Raw genomic sequence first — 12,398 nt, 5'->3', positions numbered from 1 at the left:
CGCCAATCTGGTGGACGAATGGCTTGACATGGTGGCTCTAAGGTGGTGCCTGCGATCCACCTAGGAGGGCTGTGACGACTGGGGGTGCCGGCGCAGCATGATGGGTGAGGAAGAGGTTGCGCAACTCCTCCCAGGAGGCCACAGAAGCCGCTGGCAGGTGGAGCAGCCACATGCATGGGACGCCGGTGAGGGCCATGGGCAGCCAGTTAGCCATGACCCTGTCGTCACCTCCGGCCTTGAGGACGGCTTCTTCATACGCTAGCAGGAAGGCCAGCGGATCGGCCGCGCTGTCGTAGCGCGATGGCATGTCCGGCTTGAACATGTTGGGCCACTGCACCTGTCGCAAGGCGGGGGCCAGATCTCGGAGCCCCCTGGTTCCCACGCCGGTGTCGACAGCCGAAGAAGGCGGTGCATTGGCCGCCATGAAGGCGGAGCGTGGTGCTGATGGAGAACGGGTCGACGGAAGGGAGAGTTCTGGCGCACCCCTACCTGGCGCGCCAAATGTCGGGTATCGGGTTCCGGCAGACCCTTAAGGTTTGAACTCTGGGGTGCGCACGAAGATCTTCCCCTACCAATCTACGTCCAATCGCCTCGCGAGAATCTAAGCTAAACGGTGGACAACACGAGGGACACAAGATTTATACTGGTTCGGGCCACCATTGTGGTCTAACACCCTACTCCAGTGTGTGGTGTGGTGGATTGCCTCAGGGGCTGATGATGAACAGTACAAAGGATGAACAGCCTCGCAAGAGGAGTTCTTGAGCTGGTGCGATGAACTGCTTGGATGAGCTCGATTGCCTCTCTATCTAATGAGCACCCAATCAGTCTCTCCCCTTCCTATGTGGGGGCTAGTCCTATTTATAGAGGCCCTGGTCCTCTTCCAAAATATTGAGCGGGAAGGGCGCCAACAACGGCCATTGTGAAGGGGAACATCTAGTACATGTTATCCTGACTAAAGTTGGTCTTCGGCTGCCAAAGGCACTAGCGATGATGCCGTCTTGGGCTCCACGGTGACCTCCATCCTGCCGCTCTGCTGGTCTTGGTCTCGTTGCACTGAAATGGCAACCTTTGTCTGATGCCTCGGTACTCCACGCATGTGCTTGCCCCCTTTGCATCAAAGAGGAAACAAGGACACTGCGCAGGCCGGCGCCCACCTGGTCTCGATCGTCATGGCTTGCGTCACGAGCACTTCGCGAGGTACCCTGCCTTGATCTCTCTGCCTCCTCGCGATCCTGCCTGGCGAGGCCGTTCCTGAGGAAGTCGTGTGTCGTCCGCCACGCGAGGCTCGGCCCCTCGCGAGGGTATTGAGTCTTGCGCTGATGAAGATGGGCCGTACTGGGCCACCACTCGAGCCACGCCGCAGGCCGCAGGCAGGCAAGTCTGGGGACCCCCGTCCCCAGGATGCCGACAAAGGCTTGATGGCTCGCCTCGTTGTCAAGGATAACATCACCTCCGGAGGATCCCTAACTCTAGGCCAAACTCTCCGGCTGGGCGGTTTCGTCTTGGCCGCCCGTTTGGCCGCCGCGCCGACGATGACATCTCAGGTTATCAAAAACAACCTCCGCGTCAGCCCGGAATTCACCGAGCAGATGGATCCAATGGAGCTCTCCTCCTTAAACGAGCTCTTGGATCGCATCGCTGCCCTGGGAGTCGTTATGGATTATAATCGGATCGGGCTTAAACCCGACCTAAGGGAGATTAACTCTCCGCTGGTCACCCATCAGATAGCGGTGGTGGAAGAACAAAACGACAACTCTTCCTCTATTTTGAGGATGAACTATGTCCAGATTCCCGAGCTCTCTGAGTCGGATACCCGTCTACGGGAGGACGTGGCCCAGGCTCCGAACTTAGAATCGGGCAGCGAGCCACAAATATTGGGCAATATCCTGGAGCCCGAGCTGCCAAGCTCAGGAGCTCCTTCGCCCCTGCGTTCTAGATTGGGTCAGGACATGGACTTAATTCCACCCACCCACCCAGAAGCAAGCGATCTTTCCCACATCAGACAAGAGCCCCAAGAGATAGTATACCACTTCTGGGCCAGATTCCTCCTTGTAATCGGCAAGGTTAAGGACTGTCATGAAGAAGACACAATCTCATTCTTTTGCAAAAAAATGCACGAACAAGGGAATTCTCAATGCCATAAGTCGCCGTGGCATAGCACACTTTGCCGACTTGGCAGCCATAGTACAGAAGTACTTCGTGATGGAAAGCGCCTGGAAGACCCAAACAAAATTTTGGGATCCTCCTGCCCTAACTAAACCCCTCGTCCGAACTAAAAGGGTGCGCTCTCGCAAGTCACCCAACCAATTACAAAGAAGCCAAAGCCCTCTATAGGGCGTGGAACCGTACTGGAGGGATGGCTCATTAGGCCATGCAAAATTCACAGCACACCGAACACCATACCAACACACAGCCTTAGAGCATGTTGGGTACTCCAGCAAGTGGCCAAGAGCGGCGAGGAACTTCTCATCGACAATACTGCAGAGCACCATCTTGCAGAAAATAACAATACAATACTAACCGTCTTCGAGACTTTCGCCTCAAACAACAGGCGCAAGCGAGTGCTCCGCAGCCTCGCCGAAGTCTGCCGCGTCGCAGTAGTAAACCCGTGGAACGATACAACCATAACCTTCAGCGCCAGTGATGAACCTCAATTTCGAACAGTACGAGCACCAGCCACTTTGGTCCTTAGTCCAATTGTAGACGGATTTTGGCTTACTAAAGTGCTCATGGACGGCTGCAGCGGATTAAGCCTCCTCTATGAGGAAACTCTTAACAAAATGGAAATTGATAAGAGCCGCATTGCACGACCTTCAGAGGAATCATCCCTAGCCGGGAGGCACGATGAGCATTGGAAATCACACTCGATGTGGTATTCGGCACCCCAGAGAATTATAGGTCCGAAGAAATCACATTCCAAGTGGCCCCGTTTAGCAGTGGATACCATGCCCTCTTGGGACGAGACACATTCACAAGCTTCCAAGCTATACCCCATTGCAGGGACATGAAGCTCAAGATGCCGGGGCCCAATGGAATCATCACTCTAGCCAGTGATCCGGACATAGCACTACTGGCCGAAAATAAAACTACCACACTAGCCCTGGAGGCATTATCAGAAACCCTAGCGGCCGAAGAGTTAACTGCGCTGCGTTCCGCACTAGACAAGGACAATGTGATACTCGACAAACGACCCAAGTACCTCTTTCAAACCAGCAGACGAAATAGTCAAATTCCAGGTCCACCCAACGGACCCTACAAAAACAGCATCAATTGGGGCACAGCTCAACCCCACAATACGCTGCACTATGAGAGTTCTTGCACGAGTATTGGGACATTTTCATCTGGCATCCTTCAGACATGCCAGGTATCCCATGCAGGCTGGCCGAACACAGCCTAACCATACTAAAGGGATACAAGCCGGTCAAACAGACTCTTCGGCGCTTTTCAGAACCCAAGCGACACGCCATGGGAGAAGAGCTAGCCAAGCTACTTGAAGCCGGATTCATCAGAGAGATAAAACATCCGGACTGGCTAGGAAACCTGGTGATGGTACCAAAGAAGGGCAAATCCTAGTGCCTATGCGTCGATTTCAAAGACCTTAATAAGGCTTGCCCTAAGGATCCCGTCCCCCTCCCTCGCATCGATCAAAGTATCGATGCTACCGCAGGACACGGCTCATTGTGTTTCCTCGACGCATACTCCGGATACCACCAAATCAAGACGGCGGAGTCCGATCAAGCCGCAACGACATTTATCACTCCATACGGCCCCTTCTGTTTTAACACCATGCCTTTCGGGCTCAAAAACGCCGGTGCAACCTATCAACACATGATTCAGACATGCCTGGAAACACAAATCGGCAAAACAGTGGAGGCTTACATAGACAATGTGGTCATTAAAACCAGACACGTCGAAACATTAATAGACGACTTGAGGCTTAAATTCGACAATCTCCGAACATATGACATCAAGCTCAACCCGGAAAAATGTGTTTTCGGCGTTCTAGCCGGAAAACTCTTGGGCTTTATTGTTTCCAATAGAGGAATCGAAGCAAACCCGGCTAAAATACGAGCTCTGTCGCAGTTGGCTACCCCAACAGACCTCAAGCCAATCCAGAAACTAAATGGATGCATGGCAGCCCTAAGCCGCTTTATCTCCCGATTAGGAGAAAAGGTGCTACCTCTTTATCGCCTTCTTCGATGCACCGAACACTTCGAGTGGACGGATGCGGCTACGGCTGGGTTGGAGGAAGTAAAAGCCCTCTTGGCCACTAATACAATTCTGGTAGCGCCAAATGTCGGCGAACCCATGCTGCAACACACCAGGTTGCAAGCGCAGTGCTCGTCGTTGAACGAGAGACAGATGGACATAAATTCCCATTACAAAAGTCGGTATACTATGTATCCACTGTCCTCACTCCATGCAAGTCACGGTACCCACATTATCAAAAGATAGCATATGCGGTCTTCATGGCACCCCGAAAACTACGACACTACTTTCAAGAGTGTTCAATCACGGTGGCCTCCGAAGTACCACTCAATGACATAAGAAATAACCGCGATGCCACGGGCCGGATTGCAAAATGGGCTATCGAGCTCCTCCCGTTCGACATAACATACAAACCACGGTGGGCCATTAAGTCACAAGTACTGGCCGACTTCGTCGCCGAATGGACAGAAGCCGAACTCCCTAAAGAATATGATGTGTACTCCAATTGGATCATGCACTTGGACGGCTCTAAGATGTTAGCTGGTCTAGGGGCTGGCGTCGTCCTGACGTCCCCCACCGGAGATACAGTCCAATACGTACTCCAAATACTTTACACAAATTCCAACAATGCAGCAGAGTATGTGTCATTGTTGCTCGGTCTTCAGATGGCATTCTCCATGGGCATTCAACGTCTAGAAGTACGTGGGGATTCAAATCTTGCAATATCTCAAATAAATAGAGACTTCGATGCCAAGGACCCGAAAATGGCGGCTTATCATAATGCTGTTCTCAAAATATCAGCTCGATTCGAGGGGCTCGAATTCCACCATGTGGTTCGAGAAAACAATCAAGCGGTAGATATCCTTGCCCGCATCGGCGCTAAACGTGACCCCGTCCCACCAAATATTTTTTTGGAAAGGCTGTTCAAGCCATCCGTGGTATGGGAAGGGGAGTCCGACAAAACTAGTCCAGATCCGCATACAACCCTAGATCCTAAACAATCTGACGTAATCGGAGGCTCCGCCACTGAAATCACACCTTCGGCCCACGTGATCATGGCGGTCATCGCCCATGGACGGAACCCTTCCTAGCTTACTTAAATAGGCAGGAACTCCCGGAAGACCAAAATGAGGCACGTTGCATTGTGCGGCGCTCTAAAGCCTACAAAGTCCACAAGGTAGAGCTTTATAAGAAAAGCGCAACCGGAGTCCTCCAAAGGTGCATCTTCGAAGAGGAAGGGCGGCAGCTCTTGGCTCAAATTCATGCCAGACTTGGCGGCCACCATGACGCAGCTCGGGCGCTTGTAAGCAAGGCATTCCGTACAGGTTTCTACTGGCTGACAGCCCGGGCAGACGCACAAGACCTTGTTCAACACTGTGTTGGTTGCTAGCTTTTTGCAAATCAAAGCCATATGCCGCCCACCGCCCTCCAAACAACCCCCATAACTTGGCCCTTAGCGGTCTGGGGGCTCGATATGGTTGGACCCCTTAAAGGAGGAAGCCATAAGAGGAAATATTTGTTGGTCATGGTCGATAAATTCACCAAATGGATAGAAGCCAAACCAGTCAAAACGGCCGAATCTGGACCAGTGATAGACTTTATATCCGAGGTCGTACACCGCTACGGTGTCCCCCACAACATCATCATCGATAACGGCTCAAACTTTACAGCCGATGAGGTGAAAACCTGGTGTAGTAAAATGGGCATAAAACTTGATTACGCCTCCGTCTATCACCACCAAACAAACGGCCAAGTTGAACGAGCGAACGGTCTTATCATGAGCGGCATTAAACCCAGACTAGTGCAATCTTGGAAGGAATCAGATACGCACTGGGTCGAGGAGCTCGACTCCGTAGTATGGGGGCTGCGGACCACGCCCAATCGCACAACCAGATACACACCATTTTTATGGTGTACGATGCAGAGGCGTTATTGCCCTGTGATATCATTCATGACTCACCTCGAGTACGCATGTACGAAGAGAGAGAAGCCGAGCTGGATCAGCAGGACAACTTAGATGCCCGGGAGGAGGAGCGTGATGTCGCAAAGGCTCGTTCCGCATTTTGTCAATAGCAGGCTCGAACGTATCAAAGCAAAGAAGTGCGGGCCAAAACTTATAACAGTGGCGAACTCGTTCTACACCTACCAGAGAAGAAAAAGGACAAGCTCAAGCCCAAGTGGGAGGGCCCCTTCATCATTGACAAAGTTCTCACTAGAGGTGCGTACCGTCTATGGGATGCATGAGACAATCGACTCGAGCCGAACCCATGGAACGCGGCCAGACTCCGAAGATTCTACACCTAGTGCCGAACTCTGTGTTTGTCTCCTTACCTTCGTATCCCCTTTTAATTATACCCTCTCTCTCTCTCCCTTTTACATTTATAGCCTTAAAAATCTTCAAGTATGCTTTAACCGCACACTCTGGCGCGCTATACGCGCTCAATATACCTGGGGGCTTCTTACACAGAAGCGTAATTGTCTTCTGGGCTTTATGCCCACCACATATACGTCACTTTTCCGTATGTGCCTTTTTTCACCACTATATGCATCGATATGACTTAAGTTTTGGCAAAGCTGCGTTGCCTGGCTCTTGTGTTTATGCCCTACGTTCCCGTTAATTCGGCTAGGGCATAAGGGGAGCACCTCTGCGATTGTTACTTCCGGGTCAGTCGGATGTGTACATCAGACTCGGTGAAGCCGAAAGCTAGCATTCTTAAAGGAATATTCGGTCGATGAACAAAAGATGTATTTTACTTATTACAAAACATGCCCCCAGATGATTATATCCTGCATCAATTTTCGCAGTTCGGACATGCACATAATGCATGAAAACCTAGGGAAAGGAACCATTAACGGAACTATTCTCCCTGGAAGATGTTTCTTACTACCCATGTAATATAACATAACTAGTTGGGTACTTGTCTGTTCAAGCACTTATGACCCCTACACCTGGTTTCCACGCGTGCCCCGGCTTTCACATAACCGAGCGGGTATTCGGACACACTCTAGACTGTCGGGTCCAGAGGTTTAAGCGAAAAGGTCGGCCAAGACAAATGATTTATAATCCGGCTAGGGACAAATGTTTCCTTCGAAGTACAAAGTCACTTAGACTGACTAAATTCTTCCTCTATACCATTCAACAGGCTGTCTAGCCTATAGTCCTGTTGGGAATACTTAGCGGCTAATGCTACCTGGTCATACACCAGATGTACAGGGATCTCCTTCCCATTTGACCCTACAGGTCCGACCTCGGCCATGTGGTTCGGGTCAGCCTTGGTGTATCGCGTCTTCACCATGGCTCAGGCTTGCCTTGCTCCTTGTCGGCAGGCCGATATCTTCCATCATTGGAAGCGCTACCACGCTCCCTTGAGCATCTCCATTAGCTCCCCCATGCCTCCTGGCAGGGAGGCGGATGGCCACAAGGCTTGGGCAATGCCCCGCATCACCTGCCGAACTAGTTTGTGCAGTTGTGAGAGCTCCGGAAGAAGATCGCCTGCAGATCCGGGCATCTCCTCTTTGGGACGACCTGTCAGCATGCCTACAGACATAATTCTGTTCGCACGCTTTTTCGCCGAACTTTATATTGGTTCGTCAGAGCACTTATTGAATGTGCCGCTTCGAAGCCTCTTATTCTCCTTTACGAAGTCAGCAAGTTGGGCACGAAGATCCTTTAATTCGACATCCAGTACGTTCGCATCCTAGAGAGTATTTTTCTCCTTTATAACCTTTGTAAGCACACGTTGGCCAGCCTTCAGCTGTTGCCGAACATGTTGCTCATCCTCTGGTACGATCTCTGGATTGCCTCTGGGATTGCCTGCAGATTCTCTTGTTAGAATCGCATTCATGCCAAATACTTAACTGGTACATACCATGACATTATTCTCGTTTAACGCAAACATTACCAGATGGGGCCTTCGTAGACTCCTCCATCATGGCGATTGCGGCCCGTAGTTGGGCCTTGCACTCCTCTAGCTCTTTGGATAGCTGGGTATTCTTCTCTGTTAGAACCTATGCACACGCGGATCCTTAAATCAGTTGTGCCAACTGTTTCAAGTCTCAGGGGCTACTGATATACATACTTATCAAATTTTCTTACCCGTATATCCTTTACGTACTGGTCCATGGCCCTGGCGAGGCCACCTTGAGCAGCCCGGATGTACGCGTCCCCTGAGTTGAAGGCATCAAACACCTCCTCAGAGAAATTAGGGTCGTGTAGTGCGGCCCGTCGGCGTCTATGATTTATGGCGCTCTGCACTTCGGAGTTTGTAGCAGAAAATCTATCCGCATCCTCTATAGGAGGATCATCCACGTTGACCTCCGCCCTTGAGTCCGTCCTCGGAGTCCGCCTGGTGGAAGCGTGACCAGCAGGCTCTCTGTATACAGTCCAACGAGCGGTCTTTTTGTCAAAAGGCAGAGGACATCGTTATATTTTAACAACGATAAATTCGTGGCAGATTTTTAAACATACCTTTGCAACGGCATCTCGGTCCTGACCGCCTTCCTTTTAAGCCTATCCAACTTTGGTGCCCCTTGTTGGCGGATCACTGAGGGTTCAGCTTGGCGCCCCGATGGCCTTCCCTGTAAGACACAATACATGTGCGGTGGGTGAAGTGTAAAGAGGGAATCCTTTTCGGATGTTGGGACTCTGGCTTTACTTACCTAGGATACAGGGAGTAGGCCGGGATAATCGGCTATGATGGCCGCGATCACACCATCACATCTCAACTGGTAAAAGGTCCCGTCAACAAGCTCCACAAACGTGTCCGAATCTTCTTCGAGTCCAGGATCGAGAGCCCGGTTAGGGTCCTCTGGCTGTGGAGATGGGCTGTCAACATCCTTCATAGCCCTTCGCAATTCCTGCAATGAATTGACAAATTAAACATCTGTGCTAAAAATGTGGGAAAGGTTGGAATAAAAGATAGCGACTCACCCAGCTTGGGGGTTGTACATGGAGAATCCATCCCGTGGCTTGATATGGATGAACTCCTCCTCTTCTCCTTTGTACAAATCGGACAGTATCTTCGCCAGAGTGGCGGGAGAATCCGGACCTTTATGGCCGCGGCGGATGGCATCGTCTTCTCCATTGAAGTGCCACATGGGTTTTCCCCGATATTGAAGTGGCTGCACTCCCCGCATTATGCATATGGACATAACTTCAATTATTGTCAGTCCTAATTTGGCCAGTGTATTTGTCCTGTCCATCAGGGAAAGGATCGCTCTGTTATCTTCCTCCTGGGGCATCCTGGGGCGCCAACTGTGGCGTTTCTTCAATGGGGCATTTACAAACTCGGGAAGGCCCTTCTGAACAGGGTCCAGAAGAGGGACATCCTCCACGTAGAACCATTCCGAGGGCCAGTCCTCGAATGTCTTCTTCGGGGTGCCAGATAGATATCCGGTCCCAACGATACGCCATATTTCGGCTCCGCCCACCTGATATACCGACCCCTCCTGAGTACGGGGTACGAGGTAGAATAGCCTCTTCCACAGCTCAAAATGGGCCTCGCAGCCCAGAAAAAGCTCGCAGAAGGCAACATAGCCTGCGATATGTAGTATGAAGGCTCAGGTAAAGTTATGCAGCTGGGCCGTTGAACTCCAGGAGCCTGCGGAGGAAAGATGGATTGGAAATCCAAGCCCCCTCAACAAGTAGGGGACGAAGCAGACCCGCTCCCCCTTGGACGGGTTTGGAAAGCTCTCTGCTTGCTCCCCCCATTATAAGTGGCTAGTCCAGCTCGGACGGGGACCATGTATGCAGGTGGGAGAAACCCCTTGGTCTGTAACTCTACTAGTCCGATGTGGGGAACAGAACATCTCTCCCAATCGCCTGGCCTAGTGCTACGGGAGCGAGAGGAGGAACTGCGATGACCGGCCATGGTGGTGTGGATTTTTCCGGTGTGCTCTGATGAATACTCGCTGGGAGGAGATAGTGTGATTTGGATCTGAGAATCCCTGTCTCTTTTATAGATGATTTACTCGCGTGGTTGGGGTGGTAAATGTAAAAATGCCTCGACTTCTCGCATTCGCTCGACACGTGGACACGGTCATTATTAAAGCTTAGAAGCCGAGGAGCACGACATTGATGAGGAGCCAGACACTGCTTGTCACAACAATACTCTAAAGGATTTGGAGAAGAACTCGCCTTGCAATGCTGAAGACAATCTGCGCGCCAGACTCATCGTCATTGAAGCCTAGTTCAGGGGCTACAGAGGGAGTCCTGGATTAAGGGGTCCTCGGACAGCCGGACTATATACTTTGGCCGGACTGTTGGACTATGAAGATACAAGATTGAAGACTTCGTCCCGTGTCTGGATGGGAGTCTCCTTTGCGTGGAAGGCAAGCTTGGATATTCGGATATGTAGATTTCCTCCTCTGTAACCGACTCTGTGTAACCCTAGCCCCCTCCGGTGTCTATACAAACCGGAGGGTTTAGTCCATAGGACAAGGACAATCATAATTATAGGCTAGCTTCTAGGGTTTAGCCTCGACGACCTCATGGTAGATCAACTCTTGTAATACTCATATCATCAAGATCAATCAAGCAGGAAGTAAGGTATTACCTCCATTGAGAGGGCCCGAACCTGGGTAAAACATCGTGTCCCTTGCCTCCTGTTACCATTAGCCTTAGCCGCACAGTTCGGGACCCCCTACCCGACATCCACCGGTTTTGACACCGACAACCACCACCACCTCCTCCTCCTCTTCCACCAGAGCATCAGGAAGATCAAGATGGTGATCTGCTGCTTCCACGTAGTCAATAACATTGACGTCCACAGTTTCACCATGATGAACCCACCTAGTATATGTGACCGACATCCCATACAAGTGCATATGATTTTACACAGTTGACTGGGGTCTTGTAACTGAATTCATACAACTGCTACACAGGCAGAGCACATCTGATTTCGGACCACCGTACTCAGCTCTGATAAAGTTCATGAAGTTTTCAACCCCCTCGACATATGCAGCGGAGAATCTTCGAGTAGAAGTTGTCCAAGTCCTGTCCATCTGTTAGACATAAAATTAGTTCTTCTACTAGATATTACAGGAAAAACATATATGCTTTTTTATGAAGTCCAGAAAAAAATACCTAGGTCAATGTCTAAAGCTATGGCAAGATATTTGGACGAGCAGATCTTAGTAACAAAATATATGTAAAGCTAACTCAGCACACAGATTTGAGTGCTAAATTATGGCAGGCTATTTCAGCAGTCAATGAGGCCGAGCACACAGCCATCGAACTATCGAAGGCCATCGCAGCAACAAAGATCGAGTATAAAATAGTGTAGAGCTATTTCACCTAACAGATTGGCTACTAGACCATGGCAATCTACATCACAATAAATATATGGCAGGATATTTTAGCAACTAATCGGCCTTGGCATGCCATCTCAGCTAAGCAGATTGAGTGCAGAACAGGGCAAGGAAGCTTCTTAAGCAGAGCATATTGACTGTAAACTACTTTGGCAAACAGTGAGATTAACAGCGTCTATCAGCTAACATTCAGCGCTACATCGACATGAACGGGGCCTCGGTCTAGAATGAGCATACCGTGGGAGAAGGTGACTGCCGTGCGTCTCCACACGAACGTCGCTAGCGGTGGCGGCACTGACTGCCGTGCGCCTCCACAAGAACGTAGCCTGTGGTGGCGGCGCGGCTAGACGACGGCAGTCTATGAGAGCGTACTGTGGGAGCGAGAGGATCACCGTGCGTCCCCTCGACGAACCACGGCGCTCACGTATCGGCGCGGTGGGGAGGGCGGCTTTGGCGGAGCGAATGGAGTGGAGGGGGACGGGGCGGGGGGTGGGGGGTTTGGGGAATATTATTGGCTAGTTGGCCGAAGGGCAGTTGAATCGGATTTGGGGGGAATTTTTGGGTGGGGGAGGGGGAGGATTTTCGCGCGCTGGGCGGCGGGAGTTTAGCGCATGGTCAGTTTCTCCAAGTGCAGTCCCACGTGTCAGTGAAGAGGCAAGCCGAAGCGCGTTCCGTTTGCGTGAGCCGTGTGCAGGACCGAACGTGTGTGGGGTGCAATGCGACCGCGATAGGAGTGCTGTGAGTGTACCGCCTTTTTCCTTTTAAACTAGATGCTTCGCCCCCTCAAAAAAAATTGTTGCTTTGCGCGATCCATCGATACTACTACTAGTAATCCGGTAATCCCGACTAAAACGGCGCGGCCGGGTCTTTTCCCGCACGAT

The sequence above is a fragment of the Triticum aestivum genome, chromosome 6B (assembly GCF_018294505.1).
Source record: "Triticum aestivum cultivar Chinese Spring chromosome 6B, IWGSC CS RefSeq v2.1, whole genome shotgun sequence".
Classification (NCBI taxonomy): domain Eukaryota; kingdom Viridiplantae; phylum Streptophyta; class Magnoliopsida; order Poales; family Poaceae; genus Triticum; species Triticum aestivum.
This window is presented reverse-complemented; position numbering follows the sequence as displayed.